The sequence below is a fragment of the Pinus tabuliformis genome, chromosome 6 (assembly GCF_031772625.1).
Source record: "Pinus tabuliformis cultivar Carrire ecotype Pingquan chromosome 6, CPIR1, whole genome shotgun sequence".
Lineage (NCBI taxonomy): Eukaryota > Viridiplantae > Streptophyta > Pinopsida > Pinales > Pinaceae > Pinus > Pinus tabuliformis.
Genome location: NC_142292.1, coordinates 323501058 through 323526631, shown reverse-complemented (window position 1 = coordinate 323526631; position 25574 = coordinate 323501058). Strand labels below are relative to the sequence as shown.

At 36.5% G+C, this 25574-nt stretch overlaps 1 pseudogene; it reads right to left on the bottom strand.

The window, feature by feature from the left end:
- Positions 1 to 10288: 10288 nt before the first annotated feature.
- On the bottom strand, positions 10289 to 10926 carry LOC149258605 (binding partner of ACD11 1-like; annotated as a pseudogene).
- Between the last annotated feature and the right edge of the window lie 14648 nt (positions 10927 to 25574).

Here is a 25574-nt window from a genome sequence, read left to right as displayed (position 1 = left end):
CTCGGGCGTTTTGGAGATGGGACAGCCCGCCAGCCGTTGATCTGCGGGGCGGGGGATCCAACGGTTGGCGGTAGATGCGAGTTAGTGGGCGGGGATATTCGCGGGAATATTCCTTTTTAAATATAGCGCGCGGGTGGGTTTAAACAATGGTTTATGTGGGTTATGAGGGTTATATGTGGCGGGGTTAATATTAATGCCAAAAGTTTGGGTTGGGGGCGAAAAAAAAAGGGGTTTTTGAGGGTTCTAGGGTTAGGGAAGAGGTTATTAGTCTGACTAGGTGTCAGATTAATCCCTGTTATGACTCGGATGGGTTAAAAACAGCCCCAGATGGACCATTTTTTCCCGGACTTATAAAAATATGGCTATATTGCCAGGGAGGGAATATTTACGTAGGGGATTTTTATATGCATAGTTTAATAAGGGAATGGGAAAATTGATAGGGATTTATATAATACTGTTAGTAGTTAATATGAAGGTGACCAGCAAGCGCTAAGGTCAGGGACCTTAGGCTAAATTTGGGAAAAAGAACTTGTAGAGAACTGAGATCCTTGAGTGAAGCAGATCTTCACCAAGGCAACTGATATGGAGTATGATGAGACTAAGAGGCAAGCAGATCTGGACCTCTTTGGGAAGTTAGTAAGTGGCTTTGGGGAATTTGGAAGAAAGGGGAGTTAGTGATGTTCACCTTTGAGCCCTTTTGCATAAAAACTGCCTGCACTGTGATCTGAGAAGATAAAATACTTTGTACCACAAAACTGATCACAAATCATCATTCTGCAACCACACAGCTACCTACCCAGCCTACTTTTCTAACATTTTTTCTTCTTTTTTAATTTTTCCTATCTAAATCTACACTTATTTCTGCCAGGGCCCAGATTAAACAGTTGGGTCCCTTTGATTCTCTACTTATCTACAAATCTGCCAAGATTTAGCTGTTTGGACAGATACATTCTCTATATTCTACAACAGGAAATTGAAATCTAGGGAGACCAAGATTTAGCTATTTGGACCTCCCTTAAATGAAAAAACTCATCAAAAATGGAATACAGCAGTGGCATTTGGACCAGCACACTTTCATTGCTTCTCGTGGAAATATGGAACACTGCAGCTTGCAGAGTATGACATATTTGGCATGTAAAAATGTCAATCATGAAAGATGAATACCTGCTGTAGCAGGAGGCTAACACATAGTTGGAATTCCTTCCTGGAAATCCAACTGATGCTAATGACCTTTGTACAATATATATAGATAGTATTAGTATAATATGTAGCTCTAGCATTTCTACCACTTGGATTTTATATTTTCACGATTTGAAGATATAGGAGGGCTCTGGAGTTGGTTGCAAATTAATAGACCTAAAACAAAGAAAACATTTGATCTCTTTCCGCTTAGATTTTTAGTGCACCAATAACATTGTTGAATATGAAGCATACATCTTGGGTTTGAAGAAATCCATTGACCTCAAAGTTGAGGTACTCAAAGCAATAGGGGACACTAAAATTTTCGTACACCAAGTATGAAATACTATGCACTTTGTGTCACCTAATCTCAAAATTTGTCAACAATAGGTATGGCATTTTATTTTGCAATTCCAAGATTTTAATATTATTTTTGTTCCTAGAACCCTTAATGTTGTTGCTGATAAATTAGAAAATGTTGTTGTTAGGTTTTCATTGCTAAAGGATGGATTTTCCATTGAAATTATTTATAGGCAAGCCATTCCCGATAATATCACTAATTTTCATGTTTTCAATGACGACCGGTAGATACTGGATTTTATGGTGAACATTGATGTATTCAATGATGCAATTATTGATGAAGAAGAGCATGAGAAAGCATTGTAGAATGTAGCTCAAGAAAGCAAAGGAAACCCCATGCCCAAGGGTATGGTGTCATTGGAAAACTTGTATGACTTGAAAAATCACTTTAAGGGACCAATAAACACAAAGACTCATAGCTCAACCCTATTTCACGAAAGAGTTCAGAAAGCTATTGGATGCTCGGATCATTTTCAAAGTTCAGAAAGGAAGGGGCCAAGCCTTTTTAGCAGAAGCTACAAAAATTCCATCCGAATCTTGAGCCCCTAATTCAGAAAGAGTTCAGAAAGCTATTGGATGCTCAGATCATTTTCAAAGTTCGTCATTCAACATGGGTCTCAAATCTGGTTTGGGTAAGGAATAAGTCTGGGGAGATATGCCTGTGCATGGATTTTTTCAATCTAAATCGTGCCTTAGACAAAGACAATTATCCAGCACCGTCAATGAAACATATTTTAAAGATAATATTGGGGTTTGAAATGTTTTCATTGTTGGATATATTTTTGGGATACAACCAAGTTCTAGTATCAGAACCCGATAGGCACAAGGAAACTTTTAGAACCAACTGGGGTACATTTGCTTTTGAAAGAATGCTTTTTGGGCTTATCATTGCAGGTGCAACCTGTCAACACGCTATGGACATCACATTTTGTGATTTGATTGGACAGAGCATTGTGGTATACTTATATTACATGATAGTGTTTTCAAAAAGAATATCTGACCACTTAAGACAACTAAAACAAATTTTTGAGTGATGTTGCAAATATAGGATATCTCTTGATCCCAAGAGGAAAATTTTTGTAGTGTCTGAGGGAAATCTCTTGGGCCATCCCATCGTAAAGAGTGGGATTAAGGTGGAACCTGAATGGGCCAAAACTATTACTCATATTCCCTTCTCAGTGAACAAGAAAGCTATGTAGTTCTTCTTAGGGAAAATTAATTTCCTTCGTAAGTTCATCTCAGATTACACTCAGATAGTGAAACTATTGCAAGAGATGATAAATAAGGATGTGATCTATAAATGGGATAAAATTTAAAATGATGCATTTTCCTATGTAAAACAATAAATTGTAGAAGCCCCAGCACGATACAGTCCAAATTTCAACAAATATTTCCTATTGTACACCTTAGCTTCTAATACTTCTCTTGTTATCATTCTTATGAAAAAGGATGATCATGATAATGAACGACCTATATCATTCATGAGTGTCGACTTGCATGTACCAAAACTTAATCACCCCACCTTCAATAAACATGATTACACAGTTTACAAGGTGGTAGAACACTTTAGACCTTATCTTCTGAAGAATCACGTTATTATCTTTGTGCCACACCCAACTGACAAATCGTTGTATGTTCAACAAAAGATGGGTGAAAGAAGAGTGATCTGGATGACCAGCTTGAAGGAGCACGATCTTGAGTTCAAACCAGTTCACACAATAAAGGGATATGGTCTATGCTAGCTATCAGAAGAAGTGAAAAATTCACCAGAATATGATTCTTCTAGATGGGAGCAGGAAATAGAAATGTATAATATCGCACAAGCTACCCCCATTAAAGCATCCACCTCTTGATACGCAGATGTGCGACACTATCTTGAGGACGAAACTCTTCCCTCTCATTTATTAGCAAGACAGAATAGGGATACCAGATTGAAAACTCTATCTTATATTTGATACATAGCGTGTTTTTCAAAAAGCACCATAACGCGGTCCTGCTTAGATGCTTGGAAGTACTAGATTCAGAAAGGATACTGCATGACCTCCATGACAAACCAGCCAGAGGACATTTTACGGGTGACAATAGTATGCATAAAATTATGTGGTTTGGTTTCTATTGACCCACACCTTTCAAAGATGCCCATGCTTAGGCCAACAAGTGTCTGGTTTGTCAGAAATGCACTAACTGAGATAAGAATTCAACTACCCCATTGCATCCCATCATTGTAGAAGAACCATTCCAATAATGGGGCTTAGATTTTATTAGTGAGGTCTTTCCACACTCATCGAAGCATCACCGCTATATTCTCGCTGCTACAGATTACTTCACGTGGTGGACAAAAACAGTTCCTCTCAAGTAAGTGAATGATTAGGAAGTCATCAACTTCCTCAGGAAAAACATCATCATCAGGTTCGACATTCCAATTTCACCAATTTTTTATAATGCAATGTATTTCTTGTCGCTTAAAATTCACAATTTTTCGTTAGAAAATGTCAATGTACTGAAACATTCATCTAACTATTATCCACAAGGAAACAGTGTTGTTGAGTCAACCAATAAGAAGCTTATCTGTATCATCAAAAATATTGTCTTCTATGAACAAAGGAACTAGAACAATGCTTTGGTGAATGCTCTATGGGATGATCATGTCACACCTAAACCTTCTTTGAATACCTCTCCTTACTTTCTTGTGTATGGAAAACAAACCATCCTATCTTTGAACATTTACCTACATTCCCTTCAATGTCACAAGAGCCTTAGGGTAAGCCTTGTCTTCTGGTTCAGAGTAGGATATGCACACTCTTGAAGTTACAGGAAGAAAAGAGGAATGAAAAAGAAAATTTTTCTCTTCATCATAACCATATCAAGAGATGGTTTGATAAGAAGTTTGTGAGGAAAAAGGAATTAAGTGTGGGTGACCTAGTATTGAAGTGGTACAAAGCCCATGAAGAGAATGGGAAACCACTAAGTTCCAATCCTTGTGGACCATACCATTTGTTGTTCATGAGAAGCTTGGTCATCATATTTATCATCTAATCTTTGGATGGAAACACTAACTCTCTTCCTGTACAGGGCCAAGATTTGAAATAGTATTTTCAATGATAGTCTAGGGTTATTCCCTATCCTATGTACAAGTTTTTTGTTTTTGTTTGTTTACTTGTCATGTTCAGTTTGAATTTTTGTTCATGTGAATAAGCCTCGTGTGCAAGTGTGTTTTGGGTTCTAATGTATGTGTTCAAATCGAAAAGGGCTTTGTGACACTGCAATATTTGGCTAACCTTTAGTCCTTCTTCTTCATTTTGGTTCTTACCTTTTGGTCGATGATGTTTTGATGGAAAATGAAATCCTTGTGTAAAGAGATATTTGTGTGAAACCATGACACCTTTATCTATTCTAGGTACCTCATTTCTACACTCGATTCTTTATGTTTCAGTGTTTTCCACACTGACCAATCAAGTAGATAAGGACAAGGGGTAAACCTTAATGAGAAAACTCATAATAGAGGTTTTATATATGCTTCTTTGAGGGAAAAACCTCTTATGCTCTCAATAAGTTAGGATCCCTCTTCCACCCCATGAAATAAATAAGTGTTGAAGCACAGTCCTATAAAAATAAATAAATAAAGGGTGAAAGAAGAGAAAGGATTATTGTGAAACGAGGTGAAGAAAGTAACTTCGTTGGGGTATTGTTTAGGCTCGCTGGAAGCGAATTAATGATTTTTTTCCTATAGTGACTCCATCACTGTACTGTCTAGGCCTGCTGGTAGTAGAGAAACACTAGAGATGAAAGCTCATACTCTAAATATCTTAAGCTCACAAACTAAATTACCCTTCTCCTAAATCGAAAAATTGTGATATGGTTGGCCTTATGATTGTGATCAACCGAGAGAGATATGAAGGGTGCTATATCTATAATCAGATTAAGTGGTGAAGCCAAAGTAATTAGCATGATGAATCAATACTTCTTGAAGAACTAGACCCTGCACAAGATATTAGGCCAAGACAAAGAAGTTGGATTTCAACCACTCTGTTGCCAAGTGTTGTCGCTGCAACAACACCCTCCCAAATTTTCGCCTATAGCCAATTTTGGAGCCTTCTTTGACTTTACATGTTGTCGTTTCTAGTAGTAAGAGTCTTTCCATGTGTTTTCTCTTAGTTTTCTAGTCCCTTTTGGAAGAAAATCAAGTGTCGTCTTTTGGCATGGAAAGTGTCACATATTAGATAAACATAGTTATGGTTTGTTTCAAGGGGAAATTTTGGTATCAATGTGTCCTACTTATCATATAGACATGTATTATACTCATTCCAATGTTTTATGCACTGTCGCATAAGTGTTATCACTATCATCGCAAATTAATTGTATCTTTAGTGTCGCACTTGGGGAAATTTGTCACATTGTCGCCGTATTAGAGGGATTATGTTTTTCATGTATTCTGGTTTATCAATATTGTGTCATCAATTTCTCTAAGTGTGTGACCATATTCAGGTTTTGTCCTTATTCACTTCCACTTCACTGATCCCACAATTTTCCAAATCTAAAAAAGTTCCTTCTCGAGCAACTTGACCTCACTCAGCCTTCTTGAATGGCACATTGTGCAGTCTCAGGCATCAATCTTAGACCTTGCCTCTTGGAATTGCGCAATGCATAAATCTCGCCTCCTAAAACTACACACTGCACAGTCTCGGTGCTCAACCCTATCCCTTGAGCTCCAGAACTGCACAACCCTACCTCCCAGTCACCTTCTTCTGCACACTACACAGTCTCAAGCATCAAGCCTCTAGACTGACCCCTTGAACTATGCAATTGCGCAAGCCTTAGGCCTTTGTCCCTCTAGAATTACGTAGTGTGAAACTTCAAGTCTGCCTCCTTGAGCCCCTAAACTATGCATTCACCTTGCCTTGGTCTGCCTGAACTACACATTGTGTAGTATAAAACCTCAGTCCTAGCCCCTGACGTCCTGAGTTATGCAACTCTGCAATTCCTGAGCCAGTCTGTCAGTCTAACACCCAGTTCCAGCTCAGTTAGTGATTTTCATGAAGCATGTTAGACTAGGGGTTTTCAGATTGATGTCAGCTTGTCATGAGTAGATTTCGGTTGCAGTTATTATATCTTTTTATGATAGGATGATGAATAAGGAAACCTTGCTAGAAGACACCTTTATAACTGCAAAGACCAGTTGAGCATTGAAAGAGAAGAAGAAGGGACAATATGTTGTGACAACAACTAGAGATCAAGATCATGTTGAAGACTCCCTATCTTCAAGCCTTATGGAGGCTGAAGAAGAAGAACATGTACCATCTTTCAAGAAGACACAAATATAGTACCAGAAATAATGGCTTGATTTTGCCACATCATCATGCAGTCCATGTCGTCAATGTCATGTCATGTCTTTCCAAGGTGTCATTTCAAGATGTATATGAGTCATCATTTGTGGATTATGTAATTTTCAATATGAGAGAAATGTAATGAAAATTGGAAGTCCAAGAGTCATCTATAGAATGTGAAAAGTAATGAATAAGTCAAAAGTTCATAGAGAAGTCAAACAATCATTAGGTTAGTCCAAGAGTCACAAGGGAAGTGAATAGTCACCCCATTTGTGATATATACACACTCATAGCTCATGCAAAGGACTTTTCACCTTGGCTCCTCCTACCAGGCATTAGAGAGGAAGATAGTTCTTTTGGAGGAGAAAGTGGTTGCTCTAATTCTCTATTATTGGAGCTATTGATGTTCATTGTAGTGATGTACCTTGAAATTTTTGTTTAATAATGTATGTTGTTTTCATCTATACTAAGGAAATTGAACTATTTCAACAGCTTTGGTACTTATCTTGTTGAAGGTGCGTTGTATGTGTTTTAACAATTGTTTCTTCTATGTGAGTTGTTTCGTTAGTTGATCAATGATTTATCCATATGTATTTCCTCATGTGTCTTTACTAGATTAGTATTATTTCTCTTCTTTTAAAGGCTCACTTTTCTCTCCCTTTCGGTAGAAGAACCTTGATACATTTTGCAGTTGAACATTCTACAAGGCATACTCACTTGTTTATCCGAATGTACATATACATTACTCTCTTGTGCTGACCATCATAGCCAAGTCAAATATCTAAGAACATATGGAAATCAGACTTTATTTCCAGAAGGGCTCCCACAACAAACGATTCGAAGCATAATTAGGACTTTTCATTGGGGAGACCCCCTTACATGTTGGCAATATCCAACACCGTAAATAGTACTATAGATGGATTTTATTGATTCATGAAGTTTCAAACAGAGACTTATTTAAACAGTCTGAGTTTGGTGTTGCTAAAGAAGATAAAGAAGAAATATTCCAACAAGATATGTTTGATGATGATCTAAGCAACATCCTAATATTTGAATATCCCATAGGTTTGTGTTAACTTGTATAGATATTTGAAAGTTTATTTCTAACTAGGATTGTGATTGTAAAAGTTAATCTTTCCATAAAGGGGTTGAATATTTTGAAGCATCTTGGAACTAATGGACACATCTAATTTAGTTTCTAGGGGCAGATGAAGCTTCTTGGGGCGACAAGATTCTTGGGAGGACATCTGGCTAACCTGTGATGATGTCTAGATCCCGAAGTAGGGAGGGTATCATTGGTCTTGTGGAGATCTAACCTTAGATATGATACCTAGATCACTGGGTTGGTGTTAGAGCTAAAGTGTGATGGTACCTAGAGTGGCTAAAGCTTGCAACACACCTTAGTCCCACCCGATTAGATACCTTGGTAAAGTATCTAATCTATAGAACATATCATTTTGAGATCTTCCATTTACTTATGTATATGTGTAATTATGAATACCTCCCTAGTTAAGAGGGAGTGTTTAAGAATGTAACTAGTGTCAATCTTCATAATTATATTTGAGCCTTGATGTATTGAGCTTTTCAAAAGAGGAAAATTAAATTTTATTATGAAATTAAATTATTTATTAAGCATGGGTTTCATGCTTTATTATTTTATTTTTAGGTGAAAACCTTCATTGTAGTCTCTAAGGTTTATGTCTTGAGTCCTAGTCCTTGTCATCGTGTAATTTACCCTTACTGGGATTTATCTATCAAGAAATAAAATTATTTTGATGTAAACTGAGTCAAATAGGACACATACACCAAGTCGGCATCAAGGAGGACAAGTCAGCTTAATTGGAAGCAAGAAACAACTATATATAAGCAAAAAATCGACCTCATTTGGAGTAGAAGATAAGCAAGTTCGATCAATGGTTGCAGGAAGAGAAAAATAAGAGTGAAATGCCTAAGAAGAAGGAAGAAATCCCAGTGAAGTAGAGGGAAACCTTTGTCTAGGAAAAAGAATTTGAATTTTCTCCCTCTAATGCCACATGTGCGAAGTTTTCTGGGTTGCAAGAGGGCCAAAAATTTTAGAATTGCAAGAAGGTAGAAAATCTGGGAGCCGGAGAGTTGAAATTCTGTGTAGTAGTTGGATTGAAGCTTGTTGACAAGAAGAGACTATTGAAGTTTGCATAATCATCTTGGATGACTAACTTGGTGGAGTGAGGAAGGTATTTTGAAAGGTCTTGGTTTGTCCCAATTTGATTTGAATCTATTAGTGGAATAGTTTGACTGGATTTTCCCTATATAGGGGTTTTAGCCCTGACTGAGTTCCTACTTTTGGTGTCATTTATCTTCATTCTTTTGATTTGATTATTGTTTGATGAGAAGAAGATAAATAAGAACATAAAGAAAGCTAATAAGAATATAAAAATATCACAAGAAATTATCAACCTAAGAAAATCATTCTACCTTTCTGATTTTCTAACAAATTTGGAAACACAAATTTCTCTCAACATTAATTCCATTCAACATTAATGCCATATTATTACTATTTAATGTTAATGCCATTCCCATGGTGGAGGTTAAATACCATTCACCCATCAAGGTTGGGTGGTCATATTAAATATTTGAGGAAAACCGTTGGACACCATAACCATTAAATATCCCATGCAAACCATAATTATCACTGGGCTATCAGTCTAATGGAAAACCATAACGATCTTTGCACTATTAAATATTCCACACAAACCACATTTGAAAATGCCCGTGAGGATGTTCGACTCCACCAGTCACTTCATCATAATTTATAACGCAATTGCTAATGATATATAGCATTCCTACTATCGAATATATATCAATGCCAACACTACCATATAGTAAATTAATGTCACATATGTGATGCCCATCATATTGCATGATATATAATGCACATCATATCTATTGAGGAGTTGAATATAAGCGCCCCCCCCTATATACAACATATAATAATCCACCCTAATCATCGCCAATGCATTATATCAGTATTTTTTTTATATATTATGGTTCATTCCCTTGTAGTCAAACGTGGTGGCAATAATAAAAGAAGCACTGCATATGGTAATTCAATATAACCCTGAATATATGTTGTCACCACAATTATAACACTAAATATAAGTTGATGATGCTACCACCAATGCATTAACTAATGCATTGTAAAACAAAAGTATTTAAGGCTCCTTCCCTATCTACGTTACTTGCCTCTGCCTCAAATTCCATGACATCTGACATCTCTGTCTGGTTGGATATTCTCTACTAGATCTGTAATGCACGCTTACTCAATTTTACAAGTAACGCTCAACAATTTTTCCAATTTAGATTGCACTAAAGTTCCATCCTAATGTCCTATTCTAGTTACACTTCCACTAGCACCTCCTTATGAAGCCTTTGTGTGTTCTCGTACATCACTTGAAACTTTCACTTTTGTTCCTACTATTGACAAATGTTGTTCCTGCATTTCTCACGAATTGCTAGTCTACTGCTAGCACCGAATTAGTCTTCTCTTAGACATGATAATCATTTTCAATAGCTCTATAGCATCTTCACCAGCACTAATTTTTTCATCTATACCAATTCTCTTTCCCAAATATACCACCTTAGCAACACTCACCAGCACTAATTTTTTCCTTGCTCAATGCATATTTTACCAAAACATACCCTTTGGATAGCATTGGAGTAACTACTTCTTGATCCGTGGTTATTGCTCCACTGGGAGTCCTCACAAAATAACTAGTCTCAAGGTCCTCAATCTCATGTTCAAGCCTCCATGATGGACTATTCCAAAGGTCAAAAGATTGATCACTACTCCGCTAATTGACTATGCACATTCTCTCATCTATTATGGCTTCCCCACTTAACATAACAACAGTTTCCACTGTATAGGGATCCTTGAAAGTGACAAAAACGACATGAGCCTCCTCTCCAATTCAACGCTTTTGACCGTTCCAAAGTGGGGGGAATTTCTGGCAATCTCTTTTGTTGCATTTAGAGGTAAATTCATCACTTGCACGATGTAATTTTGTATGATCTCAGTGTGGGGCATTGCTTCCCTTAAAATTCTATTCCTTACCCTTTATGCAAACCCATGGCTAACGAGCTTACCACCCTCAAGTATTGCTTCTCCCTATATGGTGCAAATTCTAATAAGTGAGTGATGACATCTTGGAGAGCACTGACGACCATACTTCTCTTTTTTCATTTTAATTAATTAATTAATTAGTTATTATTTTTTTTATTTGTTTGATTATGTTGTAGAAACTTACTATAGAACCACAATCTTTGTCTCCATTGTATGCATTTCTATACATAGTTTGGCTATACACAAATTCTTATATTATTTATTTATGAAAAATAGCATGTCTTTCATGGTTGCTCTGAGTGGTGTTGCATTTCCAAATCTGCTTTTAAGTCAGGAATGTAAATTTGGGTTTCTTTTAATCAGTGATTTCTTTAGAAAATTTAACAAGCACTCTTTATTTTTCCTTCATCGTTGATATAGGAAGTTAGGATTGATACATCCAATTGTTCACTCATAGGTCCTCAATTTATTCAATGACATACTTTGAGGATTATATATCTTGTCAAAGTCATTTATATAGCAAATTCCTCTATCATACTTCATGTGTTTATTCTCTTCATATTTTTTACTTCTTCTGAAGCATTCTTGAGTTCTCTCCCCCCTAAAATAATGTTGTTATGAGTTAGAACAATTTCTTTGATGCTTCCATGAGCAGTTCCCTCCGAGACCATGTTAACTTCAACTCATTGTAGTCACAAGGTGCTCCTTTTTCTTCCTCTTCCATACTTTAGTATATTTCCTTCCGTTGTCTTCATTTTCTTTTAACTCAATTTTTTGTTGCTTGGGGCTACTTCCATATTTTGTTTAGAGTTCTTTAGGGTATATGGTAGCTTGAAATATTTGGATTTGTGGCCAAATGTATCACATAAATAACATCTTATGTGGTCAAGAAATCTAGCAAATATTGTGTGTCTTCCTCTGCTCATATTCCTCCTTACATACATTCTGCATTCAATAACTTTATGTCCAAATCCATTACACAAATGACAAAAACCATAGAAATTATTTGTGTACCTGGTGAATAATTGTCTTTTGTGTTTGTTTTCTTGAGGAAGCCTTCTTATTTGCTGCATCTTCTGCTGATTAGTTTCGATTTTCTTTCTCTTACATTCTGCTACAACATGTATAGGTTCATGACAAGAAAAACATGTGACATTTTTCACAAGAGCAAAGAATCTCCTTTGAGATCATTTGAATTTGCTCAGTTTATCTTCAAGAGAAAATGACCATTTGCTATGAACCCTTTGAGCTCTTGATGTTGTTTCTTGTTTTTATTTGCTTCTTTACAACTCATTCTCCTACTATCTTCTTCTTTTGTAGGTCTTCTTAGGGTTGCTTCATTAGCCTTTATGGTTGCTACTAAAAATAGCAACAAGAAATGCTAAAAATAGAAGTGCTAAAAATAGCACTGCTATAAATAGCATTTTGGGTACCATTGTTGGATTGAGCAACAGGGAATGAAAAATGGAAGTGCTAAAAATAGAATTCTATTTTTAGCAGTTCAAGATGGATTCCTATTTTAGTCAGTCCCTCGATTAAAAATAGGAAGTAATATTCGAATTTGAACTTAATAGTTGTTTGAAAATAAATTAATTAATTCACCATGAGTTAATTAGTTGTGAAAAATCAAACATGAAGTCTATGTGAGGTCTTGCAACAGTTTCTCTATTAATTGAGGAATTTATCCATCAGTTAAAGAGATAAGGATGAGTTCTAAGTTGAGTAGTAATTAGTTGGCTCAGTTAACTGAGTCAAGTCCAGTTATAATTGATTTAAATAGTTTGTTTAAATTAAGTAAGTTCACTTAGTTAATGCCTGCTTGCATATAACTGTTGCACTTCAGATGACTAAAGATTCTCTCATGAATAACTCATGCATGTCAATTCAGATAGAGACCCAGTTGAGATCAAAGAAGGGACGGTGTACTATCAGTTGGATGAATTTTTTTCCTATAAAGGAAGCTCATCCATGGAGAAGGATTTATCTCCTTCAGGACTGCGTAGTTAGATCAGAGGTTAGTGAGTGTGTGAAGAGGCTAATTCACACATGTGGCTTCACTGGACCCCAAGAAAAATTGCGCAAAGAAATAGGAGGCTTGGAGAGCAGACGAGAAGGTTTGAGAGAGGCCTTTGACTGTCTATGAGCATCAGAGGGATTGCAGAGAGAATAGGATAGCTTGTGAGCTGATTCTTTTTGTAATCCAGACTATATTTCCACTTGTATGATAATGCAGAGTTGGGGTTTTAGGCTGAGGCTTTCCCCAGGTTATTTCTTCTGTGTTATGTGTGATTTCTTCTCATTCTCAGCTATACCTATACTTGGTTGATACTGCTCATATGTGATTAAGCTTCTGTAAAGTGTTGTAGAAGTGATCTTGTATTGTGTTTTAGTATATTGCATAATCTGTTGATCTACAGTGGAAAATTATACATGGCATCGAAGCAAAGGTGATCAAGGAAGAACAATATACAAGAAGGGAGAAGTTTGAAGTTTGTGATTCCTGAATATAGAAATCGAGTTCTTATCACATCTCTATTTCACCTATTGCATTTAATGGTTTAAGACTCAAATACGCCCTTGATGGTAGTTTGAATTATATAGCCTGGAAGGATCGCATGGAAGCAGTACTAGAGGATAACGGTTTAAAGGACTTCATTGATCAAGAAGTCCTCAAGCCGATTGGTGCTGCTGAATTCGCTGAATGGAAGAAATGTGTGGCTAGAACAAGGAGAATCCTTCTGGAGGGAGTTTGAGATCACATAGTCTCGATTCTCCATGGGAAGGAGACATCTTTTTCAATGTGGAAAACATAGTCTCGATTCTCCATGGGAAGGAGACATCTTTTTCAATGTGGAAAACATTGAAAGATCTATATCAGAATAGTAGTGATCAGAGGAAGTTGGCACTGAAAGACAAGCTTCAGAAGATCAAGTGTGAAAAGAGTGACACGATCTCTACGTATCTGAACAAGCTCACCACATGCAGGGATGAGCTTGGAAGTGTAAGGTTCGCGACATCTGATGATGACATGGTGAGTCTTGCACTCCTCGATCTTCCTAAGAACTGGCATAGCTACCAGGACTCGATTAATGGAAGAGGGAAATTGCCAAATTGTGAACAACTTTTGTTGGATTTCATGCAGGAGGAGATAAGAAGAAGCACTAGAGATGGTTCTTCATCCATGGAGGATGAAGAAAAATGTGCCTTAGCGAGTATGGAAAAGAAGGGGAAGGAGAAGGTTTCTCATTTTGAATCCAGTTCCTCCCATGGTGGGAAGAAGTTTGACAAATCGAAAGTGTGATGCTTTCATTGTCACGAGGTGGGCCATTTTGCTACAATTTGTCCACTAAGGAAATCCAATAAGGGATCCGTGGAAGGATCAGAAGGTGAGGCACTGGCCTCACAGTTCAAGTTGGATTTCACACTGTTTGCATGCATGGTTTCATCCATGGTGGGAAGTGGTTGGTTTCTTCACAGTAGTGCTTCTTTCCACATGACCGGGGACAAGAGTTTGCTCAGTACATTAGAGGAGAAAGATCTCCAAATAATCATAGTGATGGGTAATAATGAAAAGTATAGTGTCTCAGGTGTAGGCAAGGTTATTTTTTAGAGGGAGCATGGAGCTCGCCTTACCTTGACCGATGTCAAGTATGTACCAAGACTGAAGAGAAACTTGGTGTCGATGCTGGAAGAGAGAGGCTATAATGTAGTCTTCAGTAAGGGAAAGGTTTTCCTTAGACACATCATCACTAGACAAGTGAAGCAGATTGGTTCACGGGTCAAGAACCTATATTCTCTTGAGGTTCAAGATGCATACAAAGCCTTGAGGAGCAAGGCAACTAATGGAGACTTGGTGGTTGAGAGGGAGAGTACATTACCTCTCAACATGCAGCGCCAGAAGAAGTCTCAAACGATTATGGAAGAGCCACAATTGGTGAAGCAGCTTCAGGAGGTTGTGGAGCAGACATAACTGGGGAAGCCGAGAGGAGACAAAGTGGAGGCATCCACTCATGCAAAGACCTCAAGTAGGGGAAACTTCGAGCCAAGTGGGCAGAGGGATCACATGCAGCCATACCTCTAGGTAGGAGGTGGGGCAATGTGGAGTGGTTGTCCCAAGGAGGAGGGGCAGGATCCTTGAGGTACCCGACCTCTTTGATTCGACTTTGCTATAGGAGCCCCGATGAGGAGTAACAGGATTGACTAATTAGGTAGAGACAGATGTGGATGGAGTGGCAGAGAGATCTACAGCGCAGGAGTCCCAGTACTGTGTAGAGCTAGCAAGTTGTAGCAATGCGAGAGGCACAACAGTGTTGCACCAGTGCAGGATGGAACATAGAGGTGTGTAATGGTGCGAGATGCATGGAGTGTTGCAGTAGCTTAGAGGTCAGAGAGGGAGCACTTGTCAGCAGTAGGTAGAGATTTAGCATTAGAGTATGTTTCTAGCCCAACAGAGAGGTCAGTGAGGAGGTTTTTTTTTGTTCCGAGAGTTGTTGGAGCAACCACACTTGGTAGAAGTGTTGCATGCAGAACATTCCAAAGGTACGGGATCGAGTTCGAGTTGAAGCCTTTCTTGTTGAGAGGGAGTGTTGAAAATAGCAACAATAAATTCTAAAAATAGAATTGCTAAAAATAGCACTGCTATAAATAGAAGTTTAGGTACCAGTGCTGGATTGAGCAACAGGGAATGAAAAATGGAAGTGCTAAAAGTAGCATTCTATTTTTAGCAGTTCAGGATGGATTCCTATTTTAGTCAGTCCCTGGACTAAAAATAGGAAGTAAAATTTGAATTTGAACTTAACAGCTATTTGAAAATAAATTAATTAATTCACTATGAGTTATCAAACATGAAGTCTATGTGAGGACATGCAACAGTTTCTCTATTAATTGAGGAATTTATCCATCAATTAAAGAGATAAGGATGAGTTCTAATTTGAGTAGTAATTAGTTGGCTCAGTTAACTGAAACAAGTCCAGTTATAATTGATTTAATCAGTTTGTTTAAATTAAGTAAGTTCAGTTAGTTAATGCATGCTTGCATATAACTGCTGCACTTCAAATAACTGAATATTCTCTCATGAATAACTCATGCATGTCAGTTCAGACAAAGACCTAGTTGAGATCAAAGAAGGGACAGTGTAGTATCAATTGGATGAATTTTTTTCCTATAAAGGAAGCTCATCCATGGAGAAGGATTTATCTCCTTCAGGACTACGTAGTTAGATCAGAGGTTAGTGAGTGTGTGAAGAGGCCAATTCACACATGTGGCTTCACTGGACCCTAATAAAAATTGCGCAAAGAAATAGGAGGCTTGGAGGGTAGAGGAGAAGGTTTGAGAGAGGCCTTTGACTGTCTATGAGCAGCAAAGGGATTGCAGAGAGAGTAGGATAACTTGTGAGTTGATTCTTTTTGTAATCCGGACTATATTTCCACTTGTATGATAATGCAGAGTTGGGGTTTTAGGCTCAGGCTTTCCCCAGGTTATTTCTTCTGTGTTATGTCTAATTTCTTCTCATTCTAAGTTATATCTGTTCATGGTTGATACTGCTCATATGTGATTAAGCTTCCACAAAGTGTTGTAGAAGTATATCTTGTATTGTGTTTTAGTATATTGCATAATCTGTTGATCTACAGTGGGAAATTCTACAATTGTCTTTGATCTACTACGCTTTTCTAAGTTCTTCATGGAGACAACCTCCTCTTCTAGCTACGTACACAACTTGTTCTTTTCATCTAACTCTCTTCTTACTGAAATAATCTCAGGCTCTAATCTTTGACACTGTACCTCTTTTTCCTTTAGTTAACTATTCATCATCCCTTCTATTCTCCTTTCCTCTTCAAGTTGTGTCTTTATATTAACAATTTCTTCCTTGTACTTATGCTCCCTCTCATCAAATATCTCCACAAGTTTCTTTACAGCCTTGTTTTCATTCTTCATTCTATCTACTTCAACCAGGGTTGAGTCAAGCATATCTTGATGTTTAGTTAAATTTTCATTTGTATTTCCCATTATAGTAAAGCACACCCACACTAGCAGATATCTCATTTGACTAGATGCTTTCCTTTTGAGAACGCTTTTTCGTATTCTTCTCTTTTTGTACTACTACCACTAGTATCTCCTTCATGCATGATCCAATATTTCTTTTGCAGATATTAAGTCTATAATAGTATCATGATCTTTATTGTGAAGGTTATTATAGATTGCACATTTTTCTTGAGCATTCCACTATTTTTCTTGCACAGAAGGGGAGTCTTTACAATATCCTTCACATACTAGCTTCCAAACATTAGGTCAATAAGCTATCTATTCTTATTTTATCGTATCTCTCCATTCACAAAATTTTGTTACACTAAGCACAGGTACACTTTGATAATCCATTACTCAACTAGATCTACCTTCAAGTGGTTAGGCTTGAACAAAAGGAATCGACTTTGATACTAATTGATGAAAACTTAACTAAGTCGAGAGGGGAACTGAATCAATTTAATACATTCATGAACATTAATTTATTTTATTTAAAACTCATTAACTGAAATTTTAAATGAGCAACTTAACGGATAATGATAGACATAATGAATATGTGAACAACAAGCAATAAGTAATCCAAAACATCACATAAGCACATAACATCAACACATATGGACAACAAATATAAGTGGAAACCCATAAAGAGAGAAAACCATGATTTCTTATTGTTGTGATGCAAAGGCAAGCTCCTACTCCTTTATTACATCTGATTTTATGTAGGCTCCTATAGGAGGTTGTTACCTCAATTTTTTTGCAAGCTACAACATGCAAGGAAGCTCCAACTCCCATAAGTTTTCTACATGCTACAACCCACAGGAGGCTCCTACCTCGACATGCTCCAACCTGTTATTCATCAATATATAACTTGAAAGTATACTAAAATCCCCTGATACAAACAAGAAACAACATGTTGGTTACCTGGTCTATAAATCTACTTCCATCTATGTATTTATTTCTTCTCCTCCTCAAATTTGCTTCACATCAGCTCTATATATGTGCCAAGTAATTGATGCCAAACCTCTCAATCAACTCTCACATTCTCTAACTCTCTAACCATATAGCCTTGCAACCTCACACAATTTTATAACTAAACATTGATGGTTGTTGGTATTCCAAACATGAATATGAAGTGAAAAGACTTGTCTCTTAGCATTCCATTCATTTGTTTCCCACCTTTTGAGAGTTTGAATATTAAAATAAATAAATGCTTCACAACATATTATTTTCAGCCAGATGTAATGATTAGATCAACAAACATAGTAGCCATAGCCTTTGCAACATATATTAGTAATATATCAGCAACTATAACACATCACAACATTACAAGCATAACAACATTCTTCATGAATTTTCCTTTGTCTTTGTCTTGCATATTTTCCTTTTCCTTTGCCTTTCCTCACAACATCTCAACTCAACCATCATATACATATAGAAACATGAGCAAGCCAACATCACCAACTCATCAACATCTCCAGGCATCACAAGCATAACAAACATCATGGGCATACTTCAAAGTCACAAGCTCAAAAGTCTGATTTATATAGCTTACAACATGCTTTGCTATCAAGCATGACAATCCATACCTTGCATCTGTTACATACTAAACTTTGTGACATTGTTTGTTCTACCTTGCTGCTTATAATCATCAAGTATACTTCACTACTGCTCCTTTGTTGGAAGAATTATCTCACTTGCTACTCAATACACAATTGGCATTGCAACACAATGTACAAATCAACATGCAATGTCTTTGTTCTATTGTTGTTGATCCTTTTCCTTTATTTCCCTTTTGCCAGTAATCTCTCAAGATCACAAGCTTAATCATTACATAACAAGCATCAACATATGCAACATAACATAAGAAGAATCAAGTATGCCTGTCAATTGTTCCTTCTCACATACTATGACCACACTTCTTGTTTCTCCTTTATTGTTCCTTATTGTTGCTCCTTTGCCTTTGTTGATCATGTTATTCCTTTGAATTTGTTGCTTTTTTGCCTTATTTTCGTTGTTGTTTCTCCTTCTCCATCAAGTCTCATAAGGTTTCAATTTTTTCTACATTCACCATTGAGTACATGTGCATGTACGAGGGTGGACTAAATCTACGGGAATTATCTTCCACCTTCTCTAGTATCTCAAAGGACCACATTGTAAATCCTTGATTTTATTACTAGGACCCTATAGCCTCTCATTTTTCAACTACAACTACTATTTTTCTCCCACCTTGAATGCCTTCTCTGTTCTATATTGGTCATGCCTAGCCTTGTATTCTTCCTAAGACTTCTACAATGTCTCTTGTACTTGTAAATGGATTTTTCTAATCTTCTTAAAAAAAATTATGCCCTTAAGGCATCCCCTATAAGATCCTCCCTCAATCATCCTTGTTTCCCATATGCAATATCCAAAGGTGAAGGTGGAAAATATCTAAAACAAGTTTCAAATGGGGACTTAATAGTAGAAGTGTGGACTGTTCAGTTATAAGAGTGCTTTGTATATACCATATTTTTATCCCAAGACTTTGGATTCTTATAATTGTAACCCCTCAAAATTTATATCAAAGTCTTGTTGACTAATTTTATTTATCCATATTTTTGTGGATCAAATGTTGTATACCTCTTCAAATTTGTGTCCTCTTTTCCATAATGTATTCCAAAATGCATTGACAAATATTTTTTCATTATATGAAACGATGATCCTTAATATCCCAAAGTGCATCCAAATCTATCCTAAAGACAAGTTATTTGTTTCTTACCCATTTATGGTCTTTTTAGAGAGCATTAGAACACACATCTTATTCAACTTGTCAACTACCACAAATAAATAGTCATGTTCCTTCCTAGTTGTTATTAAAACTCCCATAAAGTCCATGAAAATTCTTTTCCAAGGACGAGTGGGTAGAGGAAAGAGATGATATAGACCCTATTTCCTATAACTAGGCTTGATGGTAAAACAAAGTGTTGGACGAATTCTTCTTATTGATGTCAATGGACACACCAACTTGAGAATATTGTGGAATAGGTTTCTTTAGGACTTCAAGCCCTTTTGAATGAGTATTTACTTTCCCTCTAAATCCTATTCCTTGAAGAGATATTGAATTTTCAAGTTGGGAATCCATATTCTTCAAGTTGACCTACATGAGCGTACGTGAACTCAAGTCAGATCCATTACCAAAAGATATGTCCCTTCATGAAAGGTTAATTTGTATAAATACAAAGTGTGACTCCTCATTCCATACATCCATCTTGGCCAAGACAAGGAAGAAAAAAAATTTGGATCTGAAGCAAATAGAAATTCACAACTCATGAACTAGGGAACTAATCGAGGGAGCTAAAATGTGGTTTTTTGGTGATATTTTCTATGCTTTCGGATTTGTTTTGGAGTTGTCATTACACCTTTCTATGCATCGTTTTGGAGAAGTGGTTAGACTCTTCTATGGTTTGACCAATACCTTAGATTTCAACCCTATTTGCTCGGACTTGAGGCTAAGATAGACTTTATATTTTGGCCCCTTATGGGGACCTGTGACAAGGTAGAACATACCTGCAACTTTTGGCATTGTGGAGACCTGTGGTAAGTAGAATGTTTTTCACAAGTCAAAATATTGTATTGGAGTCAAGTCCCATTTTGGATTTGAAAATAAAGTGGAAAAACAAATTTATTTCAGTAAAAAAATATCATTTTTGTACCAACAAGACCAATTCGACCTTGCATCATTAAGTCAGCCCTGAAGGGGTAGTTCAACCTCATGTATGTGTATAAATAGAGACAGTTCTGTTGTGAAATCTGGGGAAAATAGTTATATAATTTATTACTTGATTTGCCTGCAATTCTTGACATTTTCTTATGAGTTAAATTAGAGCATCAACATTATTAGTTAGTTTTTTTTTATCATCAAGACAAATTCCAATAGAAGATCATAATACAAGAACAAGAACACAAAATGTAGGTTGCAAGTAAGGGCCAAAACCTCTCCTAGAGAGGAAAACCCACAAAATCTCTTCTTATAGAATTTGTTCAATGAAGACTTCCAAGACCTTGACCTTGACCCAAGACAAAACCTTCCAAGTGATGAGCCAGCCAGAACCTCAAACCAGTGCTTCGCAAAGTGATGACTGAGAAAACCCTAGTTCCTCCAAGGAACTCACACATGAGAGTAGGTGAAGACAAAATTCAACTTCTTTGCTATCCTCCACATAAATTTTCTCCTCTTCTAACACATATTTCGCTGGATCGAACTTATTTTTTCTTCAGTAGGATCATAGATGAATTTAGTTTTATGTGTGTTTCAAATGAGGTGAGTTTCTCCTTTTTATAGTCTTCCATGAGAGTGAATTAGGCCTCTCTAGGCCGACTTGAAGAGGGTTGTCTCACTCATCATTTGGAGGCTTCTAGACATGACATATTACATTAAATATTTTTCCTTTTTTTTTACAAGGGCTAGACCATCATCACTTTGACTCTTGACATGACAATAAGTACCCTAGAGAACATAATGGGTGCTTTGACCTAGGACCAAAACGTGATGGGAAACAAACCCATTATAGATATCTCTCTCTATATATATATATAGATAATATTTTCTTTTCTTTTCTTTTGTCAAGTACATCAATAATTACATCAAGTCTGACTCAAGTACAAATTATGAAAACTGATGCTAATTACATTTCAACGCTCTCTCTTAACTAGGGAGGTATTCATAATTGACCACAGGTACAAGGACATATTTCCATTGAAACATTCTCATAATAAGAGTCGGATTGGTAATCCATCTCATAAGCTATCATTTCAACTTTTCCCATTGCGTCTTATCATACCTACAGCATTGTCACATAGCAAGGCCTTGACTAACAACTCTATCTCTCCACAAGATTAGAGCACAATGCTAGCAAAACCAATCATTGCTTAAATACTTTCCTCTCAAGGCACATACCCCATCCAAATATTCATAAGGTATGTCCTTTTAGTACTCTTCATGTCTTGCAATAATACATCCTCAAGGAATTTCCTCTTCGACTACTCTTGCCTATTGGATTCCCTACCACATCCTCAAAGAGTATCAGAAACCAAATGCTTACCCAATCCTCCATTGTTTCTTCATAACATCAAGATAGGAATGATGTGTCTATATCTCTTTCATGGCCTTCACTAAGACTTACATCTATTACTCTTGGCCTAGTGCATTACACATAAGGTATAGAACCATATTCGTCACTCCTACTCAACCAAGGAGAATATAATCATTCCTATAAAAGGAATATACTCAAGCTCCCTCTTACCAAGGGACTTTCCCAAGCTCCCTCTTAACTAGGGACTTGTTTCCAACAACAACAATATGCTCTTTGGTGGAGACCATGGTACTATCATATTCTTCTAGGTCTCCTCCTTTTGATGTCATGAACTTCATCTTCTTCATTATGGCGCCTTCATATTCTAGATTTTCTTCGTAGGGCATCGACCATCAATCACTTTTCTTCATCGAACCATAGGGTTGAACCAATAGTCATTTCATCCTTCTTTTCATCAGAAAGTGATTTTCTAGTCCACATCTAGCTATTCTTCATACAACTACCTCTTCCAAGTCATGTTTCTTGTAGGATCTTCCATCCAATTACATGGATACTAGTTGTAGGTAACTTTCTACAACCTTCTTCTGGTAGCCTTGTTTCAACCCAACCAAATGATTTCAAAAATCAAAATTAACATAAAATCAAAGCTACTTTTTTATGATGGCCCTTTGTCATGACATATGTTATTTTGTAATATCAGCCTCCTTTTGCATACTATATGAATCCATCTCCAAGATATTCATTACCAAGGTTTTCCTTCTTCAACATACATATCCGAGTCTTCATACCTTATTCAAGGAGATATCATATCTAATCCTTCTTGAATTGAATATCCTCGATATGATTGTGCAAAACTTAACAACATGTCATGTACTCACCAAATTCAATTTCCATCAGAGTCTTTAACAAAACATATCTCATTTAATCATCTAGCCCTGCTCCTCATTTCTAGGATGAGATTCATCATGTTGCAACTGAACCAACAAGCTTTCTTAAGAGGCCTTCTCCAAAAATAGTGATATCATCATAGTCATTCTTCCTAAGGTAAAGAACTCATTTTATGTCATCACAAAGGAGGATCCATGAATGATCCTTGCTTGCAACAAAATATTCATATCGACTAGTTGCTGGTTATATCAGTTTCATGAATTATTTCATATGTTTTCTTTCAACTTTACAAGACATCCATAGTTGAACAATTATATCTATCATAGTTCCCAAGGATCCAAGGGTCCTAACAGTTCCCTTCTTCCATCATGCTTACCAAAATAGAGGATTTTCCCATCCTCCTTCCTTTAATTCTTGTACCTGCAACATTCATTGACAAGTACCCCCAAGCAAAGTATACAATGACAAACGCATGATATCAATCTTGTCAATATAAGGTTGCCATGAGACTTAAAGGTTGTAATTATATGGTTTTAAAGTGCCAACCCTAGACCAAGGGTTCCAACTTTATCCATGCCTACTAGACATGAGCCCTGGATTGCATACAAACCCTAAAGGCCAAGGGTTAGGGTTTCTATGAGGGAACATGGTTAGGTTTTCTATATGACTAGGGTTTTACTAATGTCCACATTTTTAACAAATCCTATACAATCAATCAACCCTACTAAAATTCATGTTGGACCCTTAACAAAAATTTGTCATACATACCTCATGATTACATACCTGTAGTCACATGCACTTTCAGATGCCATGATTTCTTCATTGGTTTTCCTTCAAGGTGTTCATCAACTCAAGATATCCTTCTTTATATTTTCTTGCTCCAACAAACTACAATTCTTTATTTTCATTTATTAGTGAGGCACATATCTTAGAGAGATAACTACAACGATGAATAATTTACCCAATAATTTCTTGAAATTTTCAAGATGTTAGTCAACGAAACTTCTTTTATTGTTAGCAACAATATCCTTTTCCCATGATGGAACAAATTTCTTTCCTTCACAAAATTGTGGGCCTACATACAGAGTCACTAATATGACCTTTCTACTGCCTCTAAACCGTTATCTTCTTCAAAATGAATATTCACTTTGTAGTTTTGTTATTGCACAAGTCCCACTATTTCTATATAATTTTCTAAAAAAAATGTTGACTTAGAATATTTCTTGTCAAAACATCATTGACTGCAAGGAATAATCCTTGTTTTCACTATGGTACTACTTACTTCCTGTAGCTCATATGTCAGGTTAATATGTGACTTCCTCATAGAATTCTTAGGACCATGATTTTAATGTAGACCTATACTCAAAATGCATGCCATAGTATTTTTCGAAATAACATCCCTTTTTTACTGTAGGTTGGTTTACTAAATTTTGTAGACTTGGATTTTTTATATAAGCATGAACAGATCCTCCATACCACAGGTTCTTTGCCACTTCACAAGTCCTTTGATTGACGAGGCTCGAATCACAGATTTGACACTTCTATGTGGATCTATACTATTGTAGGAATTCTTATATCAAAAGTGAAGGAAATCTCAACTTCCTTCTCCTATAACTTCTTGATACTTCAAATCCACAAGTATGCTTTAGAAATGTGATCTTAGTATTTTTCACTTACGCTCAAATTGACCTAGTCTCCTTCATGTGAGTTTTGGAAGATATATACACATGTCTAATGAGCAGGATAACCAAACCAGCAGGAGGTTTTGTCTCCTTTCCACAAGATGATAAAAGCCTTTGTTATGCAGCTGTGTTCAGGACTTGTACCTTGAATGCACAAAGGAATGGATTGGTTTGCAATGATACATTCCTTTAGAATTTCAGCGCCTTTGACAATAATTGACTTATGCTAAAAAATGATCCTCTAATGAGTTCATTCTAGGATCAAAGATATTCTTAGGAGAGAAATAATTTTGGCTTTGTTTTGGAGTCTTTATTTTGTAGCACTTTTTGGATCTCTGATTCTAGAATAATGTTATAAAATTCATAGAAGATTTTTCTCCTTTCTATATATATTGTAGATGTCAAAAACTAGCCCTTGGATACCATCCAATGCTAAGAAATAAATATACACACCTATGACATGAAGATGCTTCATAAATATTTGATCCTTGGATGATCGTTGTAGATCTTGAGATTATCTTTAGATCTTTTATATCACATCAGGAACCATGACCTCCTTTGATTAGCTTGATCAACCTTGTGCTTCATAGGAACAAACCTTTTTATGTCCTCGTTCTTCTGTGGATAGATTTGAAGTCTTTAATCAAAGATTAGGGCTAATGGGGAAGCCTAGAAAGGTTTGATATTATTGCCAATGAAAACGGTCTTCAGTGGGCTTCTTCTTTACTTAATTAATTCATTGAGAAAAAAATTAAGTGCCCTTCAAACAATCTTGGTCTTGTATTGAAGAAAATGGTCTTATCTCTGCAGTTAGGGCTTCATAAATTTCCCAAAATTCTATCTTAGATGCCTCCACAAATTTAGCTTAGGTTCTTGAGAAGAGATGCTATTAAACTGGCCTTATTTTTGCCCTTTGTTCAAAGCCCTAGCTCTGATACCATGTTGAGAAATT